This window comes from Hemicordylus capensis, chromosome 6 (assembly GCF_027244095.1).
Source record: "Hemicordylus capensis ecotype Gifberg chromosome 6, rHemCap1.1.pri, whole genome shotgun sequence".
In the NCBI taxonomy this organism is placed as follows: Eukaryota; Metazoa; Chordata; class Lepidosauria; order Squamata; family Cordylidae; genus Hemicordylus; species Hemicordylus capensis.
Genome location: NC_069662.1, coordinates 161,251,078 through 161,275,370, shown reverse-complemented (window position 1 = coordinate 161,275,370; position 24,293 = coordinate 161,251,078). Strand labels below are relative to the sequence as shown.

At 49.9% G+C, this 24,293-nt stretch overlaps 1 protein-coding gene across 2 annotated transcripts in view; it reads left to right on the top strand.

Moving 5' to 3' along the window:
• The first annotated feature begins 9,223 nt into the window (after window positions 1-9,223).
• CSRNP1 (cysteine and serine rich nuclear protein 1) overlaps window positions 9,224-24,293 on the top strand; it is a 34,239-nt gene continuing 19,169 nt past the window's right edge. The window contains exon 1 of one of the 2 annotated variants that reach the window (XM_053263834.1): window positions 9,224-9,360. The gene's annotated coding sequence lies outside the window, so the exon portion shown is untranslated. Of the gene's footprint in view, window positions 9,361-11,355; window positions 11,705-24,293 lie in introns of those variants that run through there. The other variant, XM_053263835.1, reaches the window with a different exon arrangement.

The following is a 24,293-nucleotide window of genomic DNA, read 5'->3' as shown; positions in this document are numbered from 1 at the left end:
GCTACAATAAATGTATTGGTCTTTCATGTAACACAAGATTCTGGATTGTTTTTGTTTAAAAAAAAAATCATCTCAACAATTATCAGGATGTGATTTTGCTGTTCAAACTGGTGTCCAGGAAGCACTGGAGAGATATTTCTGAGCCTTCAGAAAAAGGACAGCTGTCGAAGGTTTAGGAGGCGGCTATGAAATTCACCACACTGACCTTGTTTTCAAAGCCCTTCCATAGTCTAGAAGCCGCCGATTTGGGCTGGAAACTGATAATGCAACGTATGTAAAGGAATATACTTCAGAAGACAAGCTTCTGTTCTGTTCTCAGCTGATGTAATCTTATCATTTTGTAACAGAGCCTGCTGAGAAAGACATGTTTTTGCTCTTGCTGTGAGTGTTTTCCTTTGTTTTTTGGTATGCTTTAAAAATCAATGGCAGTTTAAAAAAACAACAACCTTTAAATCTGAGCATGGGTGGCAGTACTCCTGTGCGACTGAAACTTGATACCGGCACTCTGGGCCTAACCGTACCTGCTCACTTTAATCAATGAAATTGACATCACACTTCAGAGATTTGGAAACACCAACTGTACAGTTCTGTGGATTCATTATTTTGAATTCAAGCTTCCTGGAAGAAGAGCAGCATGGTGTCCAGAAAATGGAGACAGTCCATTCTATCAACACCACAACCCTGCATGGTAGACTTGGCTAAAAGACCGTGATGTGCCCAAGGCTACGTCTGGTTCAGACGTGAGGTTCATCCGATCCAGCGGTTTGAAGGCATGAATCCATCACCTGTGCAACTTGGGCCTAAAGCACTGTGCAGAATACAACCTGCTGTTTCACATGGTTGGTAAGCTTAGGAACATAGGAAGCTGCCACATACTGAATCAGACCCTTGGTCCATCTCGCTCAGTATTGTCTACACAGACTGGCAGCAGCTTCTCCAAGGTTGCAGGCAGGAGTCTCTGTCAGCCCTATCTTGGAGATGCTGCCAGGGAGGGAACTTGGAACTTTCTGCATGCAAGCATGCAGATGTTCCTCCCAGAGCTGCCCCATTCCCTGAGGGGAATATTTTACAGTGCTCACACATATAGTCTCCCATTTAAGTGCAGATCAGGGCAGACCTTGCTTAGCAAAGGGGACAATTCATGCTTGCTACCACAAGGCCAGCTCTCCTCTCCTCAAGGTTCATTCTGAACAATCAATAACAGATTACATTCCCCACCCCCCACCCCAGGCCCTAACTGCCCAGGAGACATATTGTCCTCTTTGCTTTTGCAAGGAGTGCAGGATAGGCCAGAGGAAGGCAGCACAGACCCACGGGGCCTTCAGCAACATGGAGTAGGATGGGAGGGATATGGGGGGAATGTTCCAGCAACGGGTCTCGAGGTGAAAATAGCGGAGTCACAACAGATACAGGGGCCCCTGTTTTCCTCCGTGACATTTTAGAGGGCCTGCTGCTCTACCCTAAATCCCCCCAAATTACTCTTGCAGATGCATGCTGCAATTCAGGCATACTCTGCCTGCTTCCTGTAAAACAATTCCAAGTTGTAGTAAGTCAAGCAGTTGTTATCTTAAGATAAGCTATTGTGCAAACAAGTGCCTTCTACTCTGTTGAGTGTGTGTGTAACTAGATACCTCTGCCAAGGCCAGACTCCCCGCCCCCACCACCCATTTTTTTCTTTTTTCTTTTTTGGTAATCTAATTAATATGCTTCCTGCTTAAACCTTTCCAATTTCTGCTTTAGGAAGGGTTTGATTTCTAAAATGTGATGTGCCAGATACCAGGACTTAAGGCTACCTGGATATCTAGATGTTTAGGGTTGCAGGCTTATGCCCATTTCCTTGAGAATAAACCCCTCTGAACTGAGTAGGGTATACTTCACATTCACATGGAAGTATATCCCATCGAGCTCAATATTTTTTTGCTTCTGAGCGAGCATGCATAGGATTGGAGCTGCCATGTCCAGTGGCAGTATACCCCTGAATATTTGGTGCTAGGGAGCAACAGCGGAAGGCTCTTGTCTTAGTCTCCTGCTGCTTGTAGGCTTCCTGGAGGCGTTTAGTGATCACTGTGAGAAGCAGAATGCAGGACCTGGTGGTTTTTTGGTCTGATCAAGCAGAACTCTAACAGACTTTCATAGGAAGCTGCTGTCTCCTGAGTCAGGCCTTTGGTCCATCTAGCTAAGCTCAGTATTGTCTCTTCTGACTGGCAGCAGCTCTGCAGAGTTTCAGACAAGGCTCTTTCCAAGCCCTACCTGGAGATGCTGCCAGGGATTGAACCAAGAACCTTCTGTTGTCAAAGCTGGTGCTCAGTTGCTGAACTATGGCCCATCCCCAAAGGGAAGGAGAACTGAGAGAGTCCTCAGCACCCTCCGCAAACTACAACTCCCAGGATTCTTGGTGGCAGGGGGCATGACAGTTAAAAGCTGCTTTGAAACCAGTATCAATTGGTCGTGCACATAAGCCAAGTAACTTTGTACTTTCAATACTTTCAGTTGAAAGCTGACAGAATTACCAAAAGGCACAAGGCAGGCAGACCTGCAACATATTTTGTGCAACGAAAGCTTCTGTTTGACAGCATCGGTTCCAGCTAAGTAACCTTATTATATCCAACTGGACGCCAGCCTTACTGAACAGTTTTGATTTTTTTAAAAAAATAACTCTTGGCAGCATGACAGAGCAAGGAGGGGGTGGAAAACCACGACACACTTTCTGATAAAGTGCCCCAGTGTTGTCTCTGTTTTTTATTTTTGTTTTAATTTTTAAAATCCCCTTCTGCCGCTTTCTCATGTATCGCCATACTAGAGACAGAAGCTATTATTTTTACAAGGGATACTTTCAGACAAATCGGCCTGGCAATTCCTATTACCTCATGGCGACATGAGGGAGAGATCCCAGCACACCTTTGGAGAATTCCAAGAGCCCAAAGTAATGAGGGTTTTGTCCTGTGGAGACGGGACCACTTGCCAGGCCTGGCTTCTTGCCAGCCACATCAATTACAAACCTGGAACTGGAGACAGGATGCATGGTGTGTGTGTGTGTGTGTGTTTGGGGCGGGGGGGTGTTAGTCCCGGAAAATTTCCATTTACTGTGACTCCCTGCCTGCCCCACAATCTCCCACTTCTACTGGTTTGATGAAGAAGCATCATTGTAGCTGGCCTTTTTCTTTTCAGGGCCTCCTGGAAATCCAGTAGTTGAGGTCCCAAATGAAAACGTTTGTTTGTTGTAACTAAGTTTGGCAAGGGTCGGCATTTCGACATGCCGTTTCATCAGTGTTGATAGATCTAGAAAAACTTTGCGCTGGCCTTCAGTCAACTGACAGAAGAACGCAAAAAGTATTGCCTTTGCAGCACTGTCAGCCAGAGCCACCCTTTAAAAAGATGGGCGTGATTATTAGAAGAAAGAAATATCCTCCTAGAACAAAAAAGAACTTGAGGTAAGCCTTTTTTTTTTTTTAGGAAAGGAAAGGAAAGGAAGGTTAATCAGATCTGCACAACTTTGGCCCTCCTACAGATGTTGGGTGACACAACTCCCATCATTGGAGCTTTTTAGTTTGGAAAAGAGGCGACTACAGGGAGACATGATAGAGGTATATAAAATTATGCATGGAGTAGAGAGAGTCGACAGAAAGGAAAGATTTCCCCTCCCTCGCCATACTAAAACCGGGGTCATCCCATGAAACTGAGTTCCAGGACGTTTCGGGTCGAGTAAAGGAAGTACTTCTTCACACTGCACATAATTGACTTATGGAATTCTCTGCCACAGGATGTGGTGATTAGGGATGTGCACGAACCAGTTTGGAGGCCCTTTTACGGGCCGGTTTGAAGGTGGGCGTATAGCTTTAAGGACATGGGAGGGTGCACTCACATTTCCCCTCCAGCGCTCTGTGTAAAAATAGTCCGGCGGGGCGGCAGCATACCTCCTTGCCGCCCCATTGATCCCCTGACTGGAAGTGACTGGGTCCCATTGATCCCCTGACCACCCCCGACCCCATGTCCCCCGATCCCCCGTCTGCCCCATTGATCCCCCGACTGGACGTAGGAGGATCAACGGGGAGGCAAGCGGGTACGCTGCGTCCCTGCCAGACTATTTTTACCCAGAGCGCCAGAAGGGAAAGCACGCAGGGGGGTGGGGGTCAGTGCACCCTCCCCCGTCCTTAAAGCTATCCCCCCCACCATCGGCTCAAAGGTCACCGGTTCCGTGCACATCCCTAGTGGTGATGGCCAGTAGCCTGGGTGGCTTTAAAAGGGGCTTAGACAAAGTCACGGAGGACAGGTCTATCAATGCCGACTAGTCTGGTGGCTATAGGCTACCTCCAGTCGCAGAGGCACGATGCCTCTCAATGCCAGTTGCAGGGGAGCAGCAGCAGGAGAGAGGACGTGCCCTCACCTCCTGCCGGTGGGCTTCTCACAGGCACCCGGTGGGCCACTGGACTAGATGCTGGACTAGACAGGCCTGGGGCCTGATCCAGTAGGGCTGTTCTTAATGACTATTGGCCACTGTGACTGGGGATGATGGGGGTTGTAGTCCAACAACCACTGGAGGCCCCAAGTTGTGCAGCCCTGCTGGAATAAATGCATGATGCTTGGGTGTTTTTGCATCGCTCACTTCTGACACCTTCTAGACTGGGAGTGGAAGTTGACTCCTAGGTAAAGTTAATTAAGGACAACAGTGATTCATTTGGTGGCTTGTGTAACACCAGTTTAGGAACACAGGAAGCTGCCATACACTGAGTCAGACGCTTGGTCCATCTAGCTCAGTATTGCCTACACAGACTGGCAGCAGCTTCTCCAAGGTTGCAGGCAGGAGTCTCTCTCAGCCCTATCTTGGAGATGCTGCCAGGGAGGGAACTTGGACCCTTCTGCTCTTCCCAGAGCGGCTCCATCCCCTGAGGGGAATATCTCACAGTGCTCACACTTCTAGTCTCCCTTTCAGATGCAACCAGGGTGGGCCCTGCTTAGCTAAGGGGACAAGTCATGCTTGCTACCACAAGACCGGCTCTCCTCTCCATTGTATCCAAGGGTATAACCAATTAGCCATATGTACATGGCTGCATACAATCATGACCATGTGGCCTATCAAGCGATCCCTGCATCTGCTCCACCCTCCAAAGGGAGCACATATTCCCACCGCGATGAGGTCTAGAAACATATTTGGAGATGGAATTGCACAGCAGAGGCATTCAGAAGAGTATGATGTAGGCCTGTAAAACCTGTTTGGCAAGAGTTTGTCAATGAGACCAAAGAAACTGGTATGCAAACAGTATTCCAGGGGTTCCCAACCTTAGGTCCCCAGATGTGGTTAGTCTACAGCTCCCGTCCTCTCCAGCCACAATGGCTGACTTGTAGTCCAACAATATAAATGTTGGACACATTTGTAAATGTGGGATATAAATGTAACAACAACAACAACAACAATAATATCTGGAAACCAGTGTTCCCTGTAACAGGGATTCCCAGATGTTGCTGACTACAGTTCCCATCATCTGCATCTGTCGTGGCCTTTGAATGGAGATGATGGGAGTTGTAGTCAACAGCATCTGGGAATCCCTGTTGCAGGGAACACTGCTGGAGACCCAAGTTTGAGAATCCCAGCCTTAGAGGGATATAAATGTGAGAAAACAATCAGGTCCGCATCCAGCCTCCTGCACTCCCCTCTTGAGCCATACAAATTGCAGAGCTTGAGGCTCTCCCATCAGGTCCAAATGTTCTCTCTCGGTTTTGCTTCCCTACTGCCTGAAGAACTCAAAAGCTTGCTTACTCCTTGGTGGCGTTTCAGTGGTTCCGTGCTGACTCGACTCTGGCATTTGGGATGGTTCTTCCTCTCCTTCAGACTGAGGGTCTCCCTGCAGCTTGAGAGTAACCCATCATTCATCGCCTGCCTGAGGGCCCCTTTTTATCTAGGTAAACATCATGAGTACATGGGAAGTGCTAGCCAGCTTTGTTTGTTTCTTGCTCCACACTTTCCCCGGAGGGAAAAGAGAGCCCCTCCAGGGGAAGCTGGATCCAGTCAACCAGGAATGGGATTTTCCGGGTGAGGTTAGAGGGGAAACAACACTCTCCCTTGCTCTCTGGAACTCAGGGGGTTGCCAGCCGTTTCTAAGCGGGAGGGTATTGCAGATCGTATCTCGGAAGGCCTGCACGCCTCCAAAGGCAGACTTGCCACTAGCATGGCTGGAAAGGTTGCTTCAAGAAAACCCAGAGCCAAAGGCGTTTAGAAGAACTGCTTGGCATCTCCACAGTGCTTCAGGCACCTGGTTTTGGGGCCAACAGATAGGAATGTTGCGTGCGTAATGGGGCTTTACTCACATAAGAGGTCCCTGCCTCAAGAAGCATACAATCTATTTATTCTTGTCTTTCCTCCATAGAGCTCAGGGTGCCATAGGAACATTGGAAGCTGCTTTATACCAAGTCAGACCATTAGTCCATCTAACTCAATACTGTCTACACTGACTGGCAGCAGTGATCCAGAGTTTCAGGTAGGGGTCTTTCCCAGCCCTACATGAAGACGCTGTAGGGAATGAACCTGGGACTTTTTGCACGCAAAACAGATACTCCACTGCTGAGCTAGGGTCCATCTCTTCTCCTCTTAATTCCACCCTCAAAGAAGCCCTCCCACAAACCTCCTTGCTGAGCAGGAAGCTAAAGAGAGCTTTCCCTCCCCGACATTTGTTTGTTGAAACAAAAAGCAAAAGGGAACCAGAGTGTGGTCCAGCGGCCAGTGGGTTGTTGGCTTCGGAGCTCTTGGACCCAGGTACAAATCGCTGCTCAGCCAGGAAGCTCGCTGGCTCACGCTGGGCCATTCACTGTTGCTGAGCCCAGCCTACCTCACAGGGTTGTTGTACAAGAGAAAAACCCAGGGGAGAAGGACTGACTCTGCTGGTCCAGTTGACGCAACCCCTTGGGAAGGCAACTGTGCTCCTTTTAAGCATATAAAAGGGGAGGTCAGGCACCTAGGCCTCAGGCTGTTGTTGGACTACAACTCCCATCACCCCCAGCAGTACTATATTGTGGTGGGAGTGATGCAGTTTGTAAGTCCAACAGCTGAAGAGCTTCAGGCTGGCCAACCCTGAGCTCAACCTTATGAAGGAGTGAGAGTCTATTTTCTTGAAATAGTCTGTGCCTTCATTTAGGTGCGAAATCCAAATCGCATCCTCTTTCCTGCTCATTAACTCGAGCGCAAAGAAGTTCTCCTGCACAGGCCTCACTGAGAATAGGAGGTGTGCAACACAGCAGTATTACTGTGTTCCAGTGCGGAGGATAGCAGGATGTATGCTTTGCCCTTTGAGACGCTATAAATGAGGCTTTGGGTTAGACACAGATTTGCTCGGTATGGGGTTTTCTTGCACCTTTAACTAGACGGCAGGCAGAAATGTAACAGGAAGAGTTCTCCTCTGCCACTTTGTAATGATAAAAACAACACCTGTTGAATTTCTGCCCACCACATTGCTGCCACACAGGAGCGGTGCGGCAAACACGGCATAAATCTGTTTACTATGAGCAATATTACCTTTTCCATTCCCAAAGAGGGCTAGATCCTACTAGAGTCTTATTTACCTACTGACCTCTGATCATTATTACTCATGATTTTTGAAGTTGGGCTCATATTTGCCAAAAATGGGAGAGAAGGTACCCAGTCCAAACACATGGAGGAACAAGGTCCATAGGTATACAATTCTAAATTAACTGATTATGCACCAACCAAAGATGGAAGACAACATTGTCACATCTTCTTTAAAAACCGGAATGCTTTTATTGATTATATTGGAAATCAAATGTACATTTCTCTGTAGATTCTGACCACATCTTTGATTTACTTGTATGTGGTTATGTAACTCTGTAAAGGTAAAGTGTGCCGTCAAGTCGATACATATCCTATAAAGCAAATAAAAATCTTTTATATTAGAGAAAACAAATCAAGAACACTCTGCCATAAGCACTTCCAAAATTTCAGGCACATCCACATTTTTCCTGGCATGGAGAAAAAGTGGTGGGGAAAGTGTCTCCTCTGTTTTAGTGTGCCAGGCTACCATGAAAAGCACAGGAGCAAGGCAGTGGGAAAAGTTGGCAATCTTAATTCTGCAGAGAAGAGGAAGACTAGGGAATCTCTCACAGATTCCCACAGAGAAGGCTCAGGACCTCCCCCAAATCACAATTCCCACGATTCTTTTGAGGAAGACAAGTTAAATACAACTGATACTTTAAAAAACATAAGAATCTTGTAGAGGAGAGCTGCATAAAAGAAGTCCTAGGTATGTTTACTCTTAAGTAAGTCCCACTGTGTTCATCGAGTCTTACTCCCAGGTAAGGATGCACAGGCTGCAATTTTAAGTATATTTTAATAAGTACGGCTACGATCCTATGCACACTTCCCCGGGATTAAACCCCACTGAACACATTGGACTTCCTTCTGAGCAGTCATACAATGGATGGCGCTGCATGCTCCGTTGCAGTTGGCGAGACTCTACTCGCGAGTAAACGGGCCCTAGAAATCCCACTGAAGTAGGCGGGAATCCGTGGCAACCCTTTTAAGCTCCGCGGAGGGGGAACTCCCGCTTCTCCGCCAGCAACGTCTCTGCACGGACGCTGGAGCTTTGACAGGCACCGGAGAAGAGGGAGGGAGAGGGAGGCCCCTGGGCGAGGGGGCTTCCCAGCGCCCCTCCCGCCCCAAGCCCCCGCGCTGTGCCCGGGCAAGCGTGCCTCAGGGATCGCAGCCTCTGTCTCTCGGCAACTCTCGGGCAGGCGCAGCGAAGCGCGCTCGCCTCCCCCCACGCAGCGGCGGCGGGCACCTCCTTCTCCGCCAATCCCTGCCTGCTCTGGCCTTTCCGGGGAAGGCAGCAGCGGCAGCTTGGCTCCGTCTCCTCCTCCTCCTCCTCCTGGGCGATGGTTCGACGGGGAAGGAAGGAAGGAGGGCGGTCGGACGGGCAGGAAGCGGCGTGTGGGCTGGGAGCGGGCCGGGCTCTCTCCGGCCGCCTCTGGCTGAGGCTCCCTTGTCACCGCCTGCGTCAGAGCCCAGGAGTTTTCCACTGACGAAAAAGGGCAGCGCAGCAGCTGCGCCTGGAGGAGGAGGAGGAGGAGCCGCGGCGGCGGCGGCAGAGCACAGCCGCGCCAGGCACGGGCGAGCCAGCCAGTTCCTCCGCAGCCTCAGACGCAGCAGCAGCAGCAGCAGCAGCCGGCGCCGGCTGCCAGACTCCCTCCACGCCGATGCGCGCCTGAGCCGTCTCCTCCTCCTCCTCGTCCACTCCCGCCCGGCGCCAGCCGCCTTCCAGAGGAGCTTCCTCGCTAGTCCGAAGCCGGCTGCTTTCCTTCTCCATCCCCAGCAAGAAGCCGCGACTGCTGCTGCCCAGGGAGCCCTGAGCGGCGCCGGTGAGTGTCTCGCCTTCGCCAGCTTCGTCGCCGTCGGGGCAAGCGCGGCGCCTCCAGCGGGGCTCCGGGCTCGGGAATGCGGGGCTGCCGGGGGATCCTGGGGTAGTAGTAGCCTTGCGATGCGGGTAGAGGTAGAGGGGCGCTGTAGGAGGGTGTCCCCCACTGGCTCTCCCTCGGGTGCCTTCTGTGCCCCCCCCCGCGGGTGCATTTCTTGGAGAAAGCGAAAGGGGGCGGTAAAGAGGCTGGAGGGGGAAATATCGGCGGCGCCGGCCAGGGGGACTGGCACAGATCAGGAGTTAACTCGGGTTTAAATGGAAGCGCAGTAGTCGGTGAATACGTCCGGAAGGGGGCGCCCTGGAGAATGGGGGCGGCGAGGGGCAGACTTAAGAGGCCGCCAGTCAGGACTTGATGGGGCGCGATGGGGCATGGGGAGACTGGAGGAGTTTTCGGCTGAGAAGCGAGGCGGGTAATTGCAATGGCAAGTTTACAGGAGAACCAAGTTAGAGAGAGAGAGAGAGAGAGAGAGAGAGAGAGAGAGAGAGAGAAGGTGGGATGTCTGAAGGTGGCGGCAGCGGTGCAGACGAGGGGCGAGAACTGTCCCCGGCCCTATTAATTCAGGGGTTTTTTTTGGGGGGGGCAGGTGGAGGACGCCAAGACTGCTTAGCCTCGGGTTACCTTCGTGTGTTTTTGGATCCTGGACTGTCCCTGGAAGGGAGGGAAGACGGAGGAATGTTGTACGGGAGAAGGGAGAGCAGAGGGAATATGCCCAGCCTGTAGAGGGAGCCGTGGAGCAGGGAAGCGAGGACTTCCGACCGTCGGAAGGGGGCGCGGGCTGCCAGCGGTCGATCTTTTTGGATGGCGCTAGTTGGGAGCGGGGCATGATTGGGCCCCTTGTAGTAAGGGAAGGGGTACCATGAGGATCTTGGCGGATGGCGGGGGGTCGCATTTAAGAGATGCAGGAGCCGCCTGCCTGGGGAGGACTCACGTCGAAGCGACCCGCAGCTGCCGCGGCGATTTGACTTGGGAGGCTGGGGGTTGGCTTCTGAGCGGGGAGCCTCCGGCAGGCGGGCAAGGAGGGTTCTTGGCGGATCGTGGCCCTTGTCTTGATGCCAGGGGTGATCCCGGGGAACCCTCTTGGCCTCTCCTCCTCTCCCGGCGTGAGCTTAATTCGCTCTTTCCTTGCCCCAGGTGATCTCTGCGGAGGCGCCCGCCGGCAGGCTGATCCCTGGTTAGGCGAAGGGAAAGGGCTACTCCCGACGCGCTCAGGACGCCTGCCCAGTCGCCCTCTGTGGCCCCCGCCCCCCCCCCCGCCTTTTGGTGTCCCCCGCCTGGGTCTGGGCTTTCGTGGTGATTCAGGAGCAGTTCGGCCAGCGTACCTGCTGCCCCCCCCCGCCCCCCGCCCGCTCACTCGCCGCCTTAATGTCCTGTAGCGATGGGCAATAAAACAGTTCAAAAGAAGTTAATTAAGTTGCCAGAGCTCTCCAGCCCGGGGAGATAATGATCTTTGGCTCCTTGCTGGGCTCTCTCTCCAGGGGCTGGCACTATCATTTCTCCCCTGCCCCCGAGGCAAGCTAAGAAAGGATGCGAATCTGAGGGGGTTCCAGGAGCTCCCTAAAGCTGAAAGGTCCTCTGTCTGTCATGGTTTCAACCCACTCACTAGGGCAGAGGTCCCCAGATGTTGGACTACAATGCCCACCCCCCCCCCGCCACAATGTGGTTCCCACCCTTGGGTGCCCAGATGTGGTTAGGTTACAAACCCCACCACCCTTGCTGCAGTGTGGCAGTGGGTGATGGGGGTGGTAGTCCAGGCACTTCTGGGAACCCCTGCCCTAGTGAAAACGAAACTTGTGTCTTTCCCTTCCCCAGGGGATTTTCCTCCTTTCCTTTGTGACTTCCCCCTCCCTGTTGTTTTCCTTTCCCCTCTCTGCCTCCCGTAACTTAGTTTTGCTGGGGAAATACTGCTCTGGCCTGGGCTCTTATGCCAGGGAGGTGAGTCACCCGGGAGCAAACAGCAGTAGCTGGAGTTTTCTTCGAAACCTCAGATGTTGCCCGTTGAGGGCATTGCCTCACCGGCTCTGTGTGTGTGTGACTGAATAATACTGGAAGAATTCAGAGCTGCTGATGTCATGCCCGCGTTTCACAGACTTCTGACAGCTGAAGTGCGTACACATCCGAGAGGAAGTGGGAGGCACTCTCTTCTCTGGGACAAAAAACTTGTTCCTGGTGTGGAAGAGTCTGTGTTACCCCCTTAGTCTGCCTCCGGGTTTCGATGTGCCACCGGATTGGAAGGAAGTAACCCAGCAACTCGTAAAGAGATGCAACAAGCACAGGCAGTCTCCTGAAGGTGGGTTAACTTGACACTGGGGGGGATGGCAGAGAGTGATTGGTAGGAGGCTGGGCCGGAACAGGAAATCATACAGACACACAGCGGGCACCCTCCTTTTGTGAGTGGATCTCTGGAACCTTAAATAATCAGGGATCCAGACTAAGTTAATCATGACTAAGTTCCCTTTGAAAACTGGTGAGCCTTAAGTTAGCCATGACAAAGTATTGAGTCATGCAATGTATTTCATCTGTGTTTTGCGCCTGCTAATTATGTCAAGAGGCACCTTTTCAAGTGGTGGCTCCCTAATAAACTGTCCCTGTTCAGCACAGCATCCTGCCCAGTGGAAGCACAAGGGAGTAAGTCCTGTTAATCTCACTGGAATCTCTTTCCATGTGAACATGCATAGGATCGGGCTGCATGGTTGGAGTCCTATGCCTGCTTATTTTCTACAAAGCTTTGAGTAAACTAGGTTAGGAGAAGTCGTCCACATTGTATTCGGTCACCAAGAAATACAAAATGAGATTGCCTTCTTTCACACTTAAAATGAACCGTAAGAGGGAGCGAGCTTTTGAATTGCATAGTACTCTTCATCATAAACAGCCTATTCTCACAGAGAGGAGAAAGCAGGTTATGGTTACCCCCCCCCCCTACTCACAAGGGCACAGTCTGAGAGGCTGAGTGACTTATTGATGACACCCATAACTCTTCTGTATCTCTGAGAATGTTCTACTTTTCCTACCTGTCGTAGGACTTGGTGTATCCGGGAAGTTTGCGTACTTCTAAACAAATAGGAACAGAGATCGCCTCTCTTGTTTTGGTACTACTTATTCTCCAGGACCAACAAAGCAACAGCAGCCTCTTTTCAGCTGCAGATAGGCAAACTTAGAATGCAATCTCTTGCTCTTCCTCGTAGCGACAGCAACACCTACTGGCACAAAGGCAGATTGATCGGCAATACCTTTGTTTGCGAAACTGCTGTGTGGATGACAGTCTGGGGCGTCCCTAAGATCTGAGAAGGATGCAGATTGCAGAGCCCTGCATTTTACTCCCAAGCCGAGGTGCTTGCGATAAATCCCCCATATGTCATCCGCGGGGCCAGTAGTGAGTTGAGTGCTGTGGAGTGGATTCTGTGCTAAAATACACCACGTACACACACACACACACCTTTCCATGGTTTTAAAAAATGGCAGCTTTGTTCTGCAATGAATGTGCGCTATAGTTTGCAACCTTCAAATAAACGCTTTCAAGACTTCTTTCTCAGTACCGTCCTCCTCCCCTCCCTGCGGTCTGTAGAGGATTATAAAGCTGGAGGAAAGCATGGCTAACTTAGTGCCTTCTTGAGTTACTAACACATGCCCTCTTGGCATCTGCCGCCGTCGGGGTAAAACAGATGTCAGCGTTGGAACGCGGGTGGTATTAACTTGAGTGAGGGTTCTCCACTGTACGCAGAAGTGCCATCTCTAATGTCAGGAGTGTGGGTCAGGGAAGCAAGCCGGCGATATCAGTGCCCCTGCTGAGGAATGAATTATCTGCTAAGAGTTGCTTGAAGTGATGTGCGGAGCTCTTCTCACACACTGCCATGGGAGCAAGCTGTGTGTCCTCATTTTGCAAACAGAACTGAGGCTCAGAGAGGTGACATGACTGCAGAGAAGTGGCAGTGGCAGAGGTGAGGGCTCAGGTGGTCCTGGTCTCTTAGATCCAGGTGCTGCTTTTGCTGCCTAGAGGAGCACAGTGTTTCTCCTGTCAATGCCTTGTAGGTTTTTAAAAAATTTGTTTTTAACATCCTGCTTTGGAGCTGGTGTAGCAAAATGATTCAAAGGTGGGCATTTAACCCAGGAGGTCTGCAGTTCAGATCTTGACAGAGTCATGATAACTTGAGCAAACCATGTTCTACTTTACAGGTATGTTTCTTGCCTTCCTTTCAGGGTGGTTGTAAGGATTCATAAGGATTCATACATGAAGCACTTTTTAAAAAACTATTTTTCATTTTTTTCATTTAAAAACAATGTATCGCATAAAACAAGCATTTACAAACAAAATTCAGCATTATTATCTATATATTTTAAACTTAGATATTTCCCATAATATCCCTAATTGCTCTAACTTGGTATATAAGTAGACTTACATTTGTCAATAAAATTGAGAAAAGGAATCCACTTTTCTAAAAAAAAACACAAAAAAAATTAGCTCACATTCAGAGGTTTTAGTTTCTGATATAATTTGTCATTTTAATAATTTTAATATTAAAATATTAAATTAATATTAATATTAATTTAATAATTTTGCAATTTTAATAATTTTAGGAAGCACTTTTGAATACTTGGGAGGAGATAATTATTTATTCCTTACACTTATGTGCTGTTTCCATGGCACTATTCGGTTTATGTTGAGCCCACTTAACTCGATGGGAGGCACCCAGTCTGGCATGGCTCTGCTCATACTGCCACTTCTGCAGGTGTGGGAGAGGCCACAGTGGAGCCCCTGCTGGGAAAGTGCAAACTGTTTTGACTCGAAATGGACCATTTCAAGTGTCTTGAGTGCGAAACAAAACCCCCTTTAAGTAATGGGCTTATTTTGAGCTCCAAACAGAACAACCCCATCGTGATGGAAATGTTTCGAGTGCAGTTTTGGAGGCCTGTTTCCCCCTTGCTGATTGGTTTTCTGATACTGGCTTCCAACTGGCTTGCGATCCTAGGGGAGTTTGGGGGAGGGAGGTTTAAAAAAATAGTTTGAAATCACCTGTTTGCTTCTTTTATGGGTTGGGTGGAGTGTTCTCTCTTTTTTCCCATCTGTGTGTGGAATGAGTTTTGTTCTGGGCGGCATTAATAAGGCAGTGTGCACGCACAAGCATTCAGAGTGGGGCCTTCCTGATTCAACCTGAGCGGGATCTAAAATGAACTGAGTGGACATGCAAAAACGTGTGAGTGCATGCACATGCGCACGCCTTAGAGGGGACTCTGGTTGGGTGGTAGGTAGCACCCATCATGCCCTACCACCCAACCTACCCACTTTGGCATCCTTAGGAGATACCCATGGGGAGCAGTGAAGTGTTTCGAGTGTGCATGAAACGTTTCGAGTTTTGTTCTGTCGAAACAACCGGGTTGACCTCTGTTTCAATGAAACGTTTTGGCCAATCTGCGTCTTGTTTTGAGCTCTAAACAAAATTGAAAGTCTGTTTCTTGCACATCCCTAGCCCCTGCTTTGTATGCAGAGGGTCCTAGGCTAAATCACCAGTTAAAAGGATTCCTAGGAGCCCGTGATGGGAAAGAGCCTTCCCCAGAGAGCTTGCTGTCCGTTGGCAGTGAACCCATCTGGGCTAGATGGACCTCAGTGGTTTGAATTGCTATGTGGCTTCGGACAGGGTTTTCCAACTTGGCTCCCCGGATGTTGTTGGACTACAACTCCCATCACCCCCAGGCAATATTTTTGGACCTCAGGTTAGAGAGCTGCTGCCTTCGGAGGTGTATCTAGTCCCTGCTCTGTCCCAAGTTGGGTAGTCCTGGTTTTAATCAGGGCTGCTGTTGGGTATTTGCCGATCCTGAGCCTATTTCAGAGAGGCTTACGGTGGTCATTTTCCTGCCTCTTGAGGATGGGGCTGAAGCTCAGTGGTGGAGCATTTGCTTAGCATGTAGTCGGTCCTGGGTTCAATCCCTGGTGGCATGTCCAGGTGGAGCTGGGAAAGACTCCGGCCTGAAAGCTTGGAGGAGAGCCACTGCCAGTCCGAGTAGACCATACTGGACTAGATGTACGAGAGGCTTGACTCAACAAGCAGCAGCTTTCTGTGTTCCTCCTGGTTAATTATTGGAGCGGTGGTGGTGGGATTGTTAATCTTCTGGAGATTGGCAGTATATGGCAGAGCCCTCTTTAAGCTAACTCTAGCTTTTGAGAATGCGTCTGGCAGACTTTGAGTCGTCTCATGAGTGCTTACAGTAGGGTGGCTTCAGGTGGGCCGATGATTTTTATGCGTGTCCTCTCCATAGCCATAGGCGACTGGGCTTAAGACCACGCTGAGATCGCGAGAGGGCCGCAGTTTGGGCCGATTTGCGGCTCTGGCTCCTGTGCATTCCAGCTCTTGCATCAAAGCGCAGGCAGGCCCTTGAAAGCCCCATGCATTATTCAGTGGCGGATTGTGGCTGCCTTGTCTCTCGTGATACGCACCCAAGTCAGTCCGTGAAGATGCTTATCCCCCTCGTCGTAAATCTGCAGAGGTGTCGTGATTGAGCGCCTGCATTTAGGACATCGGGGCTCTCCCGTCCCTGCTCGTCCTTCGGAAGCAAAGTCCTTGGAAAGGAAGCCCTGTTGTCCAGGGTGAGGGTGAGGGACTTGCTGCCGGGGTGAGGGAGGCTCCAGGCGGGTCTGTGAGGTCTGCTGGGCGAGTGTCTTGCATTCCTGAGAGAGGGACGTGTGGCGCACCTCCACGCAGAGCGGAAACCTACAGCGTGTACCCACCAGAGGACAAACACAGGGACCTGCTGTGAATTATTCATAAGATGTAATCAAATGGAGGGCTTGCCTACAGACCAAGGGCAGAGGGTGTTTTCACATTGGCCGTGTGCAGAGCCCCCATCGCAGCCTCGATTAAACAAAACTTTAGTGGCAGTCAATTATTTGACCCCCGATTGTGTATGTTATCATTGTTCACCCTTCACAGTAGGCGGAGGAGTTGGTGCGTATAGGAGCCTGCGTACCTAGCCTTGTGCAGACAGCGAGGCAATGTGGTAGAGTGGCCAGAGTGTTGGGCTTAGGACTCACTGGGTGACTTAAACCCGTCACCTGTTCTCAGTTTAGCCTACCTCGCAGGGCGGTTGTGAGGATAAAAGGTGGAGGGGAAGGCTTGTGTGCTGCCCTGGGCTCCAAGGAGGAGAGGTGGGATAAAAATGCATTAAGGCAAGCTTTCAGCTAGCTAGCTGAAGTGGCTATGGGGTGGTGGTGGTGGCCAAAGTGAGCCTCTCCAACTTCTGGACTACAACTACCATCATCCCCAGCTACAGTAACTGGGAATGATGGGAGTTGTAGTCCATCAACAGCTGGTGAGCTTCAGGTTGGCCACCCCTGAGCTGTGGGCTTGGTTGCTGCAGCTGGTCCAAGGGTCCCCTGATCTGCACCTGGTGGGAGTGAGCTGGGCAGACGGGCAGGCAGTGATGAAATTGCTTAGAGGGCTGGACTAGATTGGCCTGGCCCGTATACGGAGATGGAGCTCAACCCAGAGGCAGTCTTGTGTTTGATTTTACTCTTACCTGCATTGCACTCTTGCTCCAGTGAGCTCATGGGTGGGGGGGGAGCAGGCGGGCAGAAATGTGGGTTTTCTGGAGGGAGAAATTGAATTCTGAAGAATTTTCGGGGGGTGGGGGAGGGAATTCCCATAAGAATTCCCCCTCTTTTGTATAAGATGTGTAGTATTATTTTCTCCCCCCCCCAAAAAAAAATCCCTACAGAGATTTTCCTGATGTCCTAAATAGATGGTGATCTGATTTGGCATTCTGTTTGTTTCCTATTTATACAGTAAAACGACAAGAAAGAAACACCTCCACCATATTCATTCCCCCCCCACCATCTCAAGTGTTTTTCAAGTAGCCAAGCAGAAATTTTAGAAATGGGACAATTTTCCATGAAAAAGAAAGTATGCGGAAACTTTCCAGAAAACTTTCCACCTGAGTGACGTGCATGGATAGGGTTACCCCAGTTTATCCTGTGAGGCAGACTAAGCCAAGAGAGACCCAGGGGAAGCCAGGCCAAAGTCCATCTTGCTAGCTGCTGCCGTCCTCAGGCTATGTATTTGCTCTCTCTGGGTCGTGTTCCTTGTCACACTCGGGTGACAGACAGGCCGCGCCTCTCGGGTGGCTCCCATTTGTCCTGGTGGACGAACCTCTCCGTGGATTGTGCCCTGTGTTTGTGGCCCTGTGTGCACACATGAACAGCTTCCCTTGCCACGCACAACGCGTTTCTTGCCTGGTCCTGGACTTCCCAGCCAGTCAAATGAGACAAAGCACTCTTTACTCCTGCTGCTGGGGTGGGGTGGGGTGGGGGAGATTGCCTCATCAGTCTCTGGAGTGGAGAGAGACCTTCTCACACCCGCCACCGATTCCTGCTTTCATTCTGGGACGTGGAGCGAGTGTGTGCGTGCGCACGCATGCACGCGCGTTTTTGTCCCGTGGCAGGCTCCAGGTCTATTTTTAGCTGCAGCCAGCTTATGAAACCTTAGAGCCAGCTAGGTTTTTAAAAACCCTCCACCCGGAGGAGCGGGAAGCCTAGCCCGTTTACCTTGAAACGAGGCTGCTGAAACGGCCTTTCCTTCAGCGATCCCGGGTATGGGGGCGGCGGCGGGCGGGTGTGTGTGTGTGTGTCTTTCTTTCTGCCTTCAGCCTCTTCTGAGCATTCGTTGGTGGTGGTTTCCCTAGGGTGCCTGCACAGAAAATCGCAGGGTATTGCATTTTTACTGCTCTGGGAAAATCTCCAGAAGTCCGGTTTGAGCTATTTGGAATATTTGAAAGAGAGCCCTGGGAAGTAATCTCGCTTTCTCTTCCTCTGCTGGGGAAGGTGGATTGTTTCGGTGTAGAGGGTTGGAGGAATATTTCGCATTCCTGGCCACCAGCAACACATTTCTCAGTGGCCTGGCAGCCAGGGGGTGTGTCTGTGGCGGCTGGTCCTAGTGAGAGCCAGCGTGGTGTAGTGGTTAGAGTGCCGGACTAGGACCGGGGAGACCCGAGTTCAGATCCCCATTCAGCCATGAGACTTGCTGGGTGACTCTGGGCCAGTCACGTCTCTCTCAGCCTAACCTACTTCACAGGGTTGTTGTGAGGAGAAACCTAGGTATGTAGTACACTGTTCTGGGCTCCTTGGAGGAAGAGCAGGATATACAATGTAAAAATAAATAAAAATAAATGAACCTGGGGGCACCAAAGGAGGCCGCTGAGCTTGCTTCTCTCTCCTCCCCCATCCACTCGGGAGCTGTGCTGCCTGCAGGATGGCACTTTGCTGTGTAGCTCTACCTGATGAATGGCCAGCCTGCGGGTGGTGCGGCTCTCTGGCAGGGGAGAGAGGAGCAACCTAGGCTGCTCCCCAGGGGCGTAGCTAGGGGAGAGGGGGCCCGTGTTCACCCCTCTCCCCAGCGGCCCCTCAGAGTGAGGGAGATAATGAAGAAAGTAGGGAGGGGTGGAGCTAGAGGGCCCTCAGGAGCTGGCGGCCCGGGTTCTTTGAACCCAGCCTCTCAATTATCGCTACACCCCTGCTGCTGCTGCCTGAAAGCAGAGGCAGCTGAGCCTCCATTGGCACCCCCCTTGGTGTGTTAGGACAAACCGCAACTGGTTTGTGCGTATTTGTGTGACTACGAATCGAGGTTTGTGTGGACAGCATCCCCAGAGAGGCTTGGGTCAGGCTTGCAAATGGGCCTTCCCTTGGTTGCCTCGGAGGAATCGCAGTGGCTTTCAAGCAGCCAGGAATGGGGACTTTTTGCAAAACAGGGAGAGAGTTGGAAACAGTTTGCGGACTGAATCTGAAGCGGGAGGAGGTGGTTACTCGGCCCTCATCGCCTCCTCGTTTCCAGGGTGGGCCAATTTGGGTCGTGAGGGAGGTGCCGCTGCCCACACCCTAAAGGGAGCTTTCTGTAAGCTGGGTTGCCAGAAGCACCACTTTCTCTTGTTTGACAGCTGAGCATCTCTTGCAGGGGGGCTGTATTTGTCCAATGGCCTTGGCTTACCGGCTCTTAACCGTGGAGTTTTACCAGAGCCAGCAGACCTGGGCAATGTTCTGTCCACACCCCAGATTCTGGCAATGGTCTGGATCCTGTCTCTAGACCCATGACAAGCCCATCCTTGGAATATTTTCTTAATCCTATGAGCATTTTCTTCGAGTATGTGGAGCCTTCTCCAGGAAACAGAGTGCTGTTATATACAGCCCTGGGATCTGAAAATAACTCCAGTGTGGGTGGGTGTTAGCGGCCTGAAGCCTGGTGAATCGCAGGCGTGTGTTATGGTGCCATCCAGCTTGTTTTCTCAGGGCAGGGATTCCGCTGTAAATCATCCGGTGCCCAATCCGAGCTCCCACACGCCTGGCACCGGCTCCACGGACGTGAAACCCACACTGGAAAATGCCCCTGTGGACCTGCCAGCCTGCCTGTTAATGTTGGAAAGCTGGTCGATGGCAACTTGCTCTGTTTGCAAATGTAAGTGCCCAGCCTGGTATGAGAGGCCCAGGGAGCCCTGCAGCCAAATGTCCTTAACTTCACTTCTGTAAACAATGACCTTTCATAAGTCTGGACTGGCAAGCTGTGTTTTCTGGGTGGAAGGGATGTCGAAGCTTGATCCTGCCTGGAAATCACACCCTCTGAATTGGGAAGCCCTACCGCCTAACAGAGCCACCTTAAGTGGCGCAGCGGGGCAATGCTTGACTAACAAGCAGAAGGTTGCCGGTTCGAATCCCCGCTGCGACTATATCGGGCAGCAGCGATCTAGGAAGATGCTGAAAGGTATCATCTCAAACTGCGCGGGAGGAGGCAATGGTCAACCCCTCCTGTGTTCTACCAAAGAGAACCACAGAGCTCTATGGGTGCCAGGAGTCAGGATTGACTTGACAGCACACTTTACTTACTTACCACCTAACCGGGAGTCCAGCCAAACCAGTTCAGAGATGTTTTAGTATACAAGAACTGCGAACCCAAATCTCTTGGTTGCCTCTAATCCAGAGGTTCTCAAATCGGGGGTCCCCAGATGGTGATGGACTACATCCATCATCATCCTGAGTCACAGTGGCCAAAGGTCACTGTGGCTCAGGATGATGGGAGTTGTAGTCTATCGACATCTGTGGGCCCCCAGTTTGAGAATCCCCGCTCCACTCCAAACCAGACACCTAAATACAAAACAAGGTAACTGGCACGAAATAGGCCATTCATTGATTTGGTACACAGCTTACAACGGTATTTACTTTCTTGATAATCCTATTGTAATTAGTTTGTAAAAAAAACCAAAAAACTTTTTAAAGCAATGACTTTTCTTTAAAAGTTAAATATAACTTTTTTCAAGTTAAATAGTGATTTTTTTATTCTAGTTGCAAAAAGTTGCAAAAAGTTTAATATTATTTTGCATGAAATACTTTGATACAACGTGTTACTGATCCACGTTTTAAAATTGTATGTCTGAACTGGAGAGTTAGTGACATGAACTGGAGCCAAAGCTATATGTTGAATGGGATGACTCCCTCCTCCAGTGCCAGAGGCACAAGCTGCTGGTTATTTGGTAGTGTGCAGGAATGGCACTCTGCACATGTGCAGAGGCATCATGGCATTTCCTTCGCCTGTTTCAAAGACGAGCCCTTGATACTGAGACAGATTTGGGGTTCTGAGGCGGTGGGCTTCGCAGGAGGGTGTATGGCGGCAAAGTCACGGAGTAGACCTTCCTGCAGGACAGAGTTTCATCCCCCACCTTGACCTGATACCATCCTGACGGTGCATTCTGTGTAAATATAGCACTCCCTACAGTTAGGGGACGACTTACCATATTTTATGGACTATAAGACTCACTTTCCCCCCTGAAAAATATCTGCCAAAATTCAGGTGCGTCTTATATGTTTTAACAGTTTAATATGTTAAAACTCTGAAAAACTGGATTAAAATTAAGGTGATCTTATAGTCCGTAGCGTCTTATAGTCTGTAAAATATGGTAATAACTGTTTAGTTTTAAAACTATTTAGTAGTGATGCTGTTACATTTTAATGTTTATGTGATGCAGGATGGCTGGGTATGTCTGTGCCTATATCTAAGGGTGTGTGTGTATGCGCGCACACGCGCGTGCGTGCTGTGATTCCACGCAAGTTACAGAGTTTGGGGATGGGCGGAGTCTCCACTCCCTCCTTGAGAAAGCAAGTTTCTAGTTCTTCTAGCTGCAAGGAGAAGCTTGAAAGCGTGTGGGGAATGCTAGGTGAAATCTCGGAGGCCACAGGATTTCCAGTGGTTACAGATGAGGCTTCACTCAAAGACCTGGTGGCTACTTGCCCTTCTCCCCAAAATAAGCATGTTCATGCAAATTTACTTAATTAATTTACACTGCAGTTTTGCAAAGATGACTACAATATTATTGGTCTGCCTTTTAAAAAAAAATAGTCCACTAATGTTAGTAATTCTCCCCTCCTTTCAAATTCACGGAGATCTTTCAGCAGTTCTATATTAGTCATGGTGGCTAAATGGAACTTTCATGTACAAGAGCAGTCTATCTCTGAATACCAGTTGCTGGGGAAAGAGCAACAGCACTGGGGAGTGTGGCCTTCAGAATCCTGTGTGTGTGTGCTTCCCAGAAGGGATGCAGGGCTTTTCCTTTTTTGGGTCTGATCTAGTAGAGCGCTTAGGCTCCCTCCATTAACAAACTTGTGTGCAGCCTCCTTGCCCGAGGGGGATTGTTACTTGCCCTAGGTGAGTGCCTGCTCACCAGTCTCTTGCACAGCTTGTGAAACCGTTAATTTGAGTTAGTGCCAGGGCAGAATTTTGAGTTCTTCCTTGTGCAAAATATGCAGCGCTCTGCTTAGAATCCTGCATCTCCCTCCCTCCGTCTTGCTTAGATTTTCCTCGCATCCCAGGGGCTTTGTGTATGGGATGACACCCTTACAGTTCCTGACTTGGCTCTGGAGCTTGGCTGCTCCCCTCTTCTTGGCTGGCTAAGCCCATGGGAAGGTGACTTAAAAGCAGCTCACTCCAAACATGTTGCTGTTGACATATATGGGAGGAAGAGGGGAGCTGGAGTCCCCTGCTGTCTCTGCATTCCTGCACACTTCAGAGGTATGCTCAGGCTCCGTTGCCTTCCCTTTGTGGCCTGACCTCCACTCCTTTTGTGAAAGCTGGATGTTGGGATGAGAGCGGAATGCACATCTGGGCTGAATATTTGTTAGAAAGTATTCCCAGGATAGTAGGAGTTGGCCGTGCCAGAGAGGGATTCCTGCGGGTTTGATCCACTCCATGATGTACTTTTGTTCCAAAAGCTGTTCTCCATCCAAGAGATGAGTAAACCTCTAAGCCCAGAACAAAATGTCTCTCTTGGCAAATTAACAAGAGAAGAGGAGAGAGAGAGAGAGAGAGAGTGTGTGTGTGATATGTATATGTATATGTAGTTTCAGGTTGCTAAAAACACACACCAAAAAGCCCATCTTACTCCACTATGCTTTAAACTAGTTTCCCCCAAACTTTTAAATAATGAAATAACTTTTTTTTGGTTCTGAATTGAAATGGAAGGTGTGCAAATGCCCACCCCCCCAAGTCTTGTTTGTAGAGTATCCGTGCCAAAAAGATTTCTCTGTTAGTCTGTTGTTCTGAAATCTGCCAAAGGTTTTGTGTCGCCCTCAAGACTGACTCATTGATGGAAACATCAGCTTTGGCAGACCAGAGCCAGGGGATGCTAAAAGGAACAGTGTGGATTGATTCAGGGGCTCTCGAACTTGGGTCCCCAGATGTTGCTGAACCACAGTTCCCATCATCTCCTGCCACGATGGTTAACAGCCATTGTGGCTGGGCATGATGGGAGTTGTAGTCCAGTAACATCTGGGGACCCAAGTTTCAGAACACCTAGAACACACTTGTAACTTCTTTTCTGAGCATGGAAGATGAGAAACTTTAAGGAGGTTGTCTGTCCAGAACGTGGCCTTGAGGCTTCATGATACAGCCACCTTTTGGAAGCGAAGTAAAGCCTTGGGTGCTCAGTGCTTAGATGGGTGACCCCTGAGGACTTTCATCTGTGCACTCAACTCAAACTTCTGCACCAGTAAAAATGTAGAAGTACTTAGGATTTGCATAGTACTTCCAGAATGTTCAAAGCACCTCACATATATTATCTCAGTAATCCTTGCATTATCTTAGACCTCATTACAACACAGGTTATCTCCGTAATCACTGCTGTCAGGTAAGCCAGTGTTATGGACTGCATGTTACAGGTGGGGGTTGAGGCTGTGAAACTAGCAGGGCGCCTTAGGCGATGTAGTGAGTTCATGGCTGAGGCAAGAAATGAACAAGAGTGCTGCCTCTCTGAACCTCAAGGTCGTATCTTTACCAGCTTTTCAGTGCATGTTGGTTGGTGGGCGGGGAGCATGGATTCCACTCCACCACCCAACTTTACACCAGAAGTGTGCAGGGAGGGACTAACTTGCATTTCCGGTATCTCTCCTCCTACTTAATGTGTGAAGCCGCCCTTTGACATCTTTACCTGGGCAACATTCCAGATGAAACTAATAAAACAAAAGAGTGAAGAGAGACAATGGGATTGATGCATTGGGGGGGGGGGGAGAGAAATTCTGCTAAAAGCTTTTTTCCATTAATTAAGAATAAAGCATGCCTTGATCTGTGCATATGGTATTGGCAGTGCAATAAAATAATGGAAATCACTTTTGCCCCCTTTTAAGTGCTACCTTTCTATGTCCATTTGAACCCTTTGGAGAGAGATAATTTAAACCCTTTCCTCTTGTCATTTATGCAACAAGATTCCATGGTGTGTGTGTGTGTGTGTGTGTGTGTGTGTGGTTTCCTCAGAACACCAAGGGTTATTTTAATCCTGAACAAAATCCTTGAACCTGCTGTTAGAAGCAAGATTCAGCCCTGAATTATCTGAAGGAACTTAGTGTCTCTGACCATGTGCAA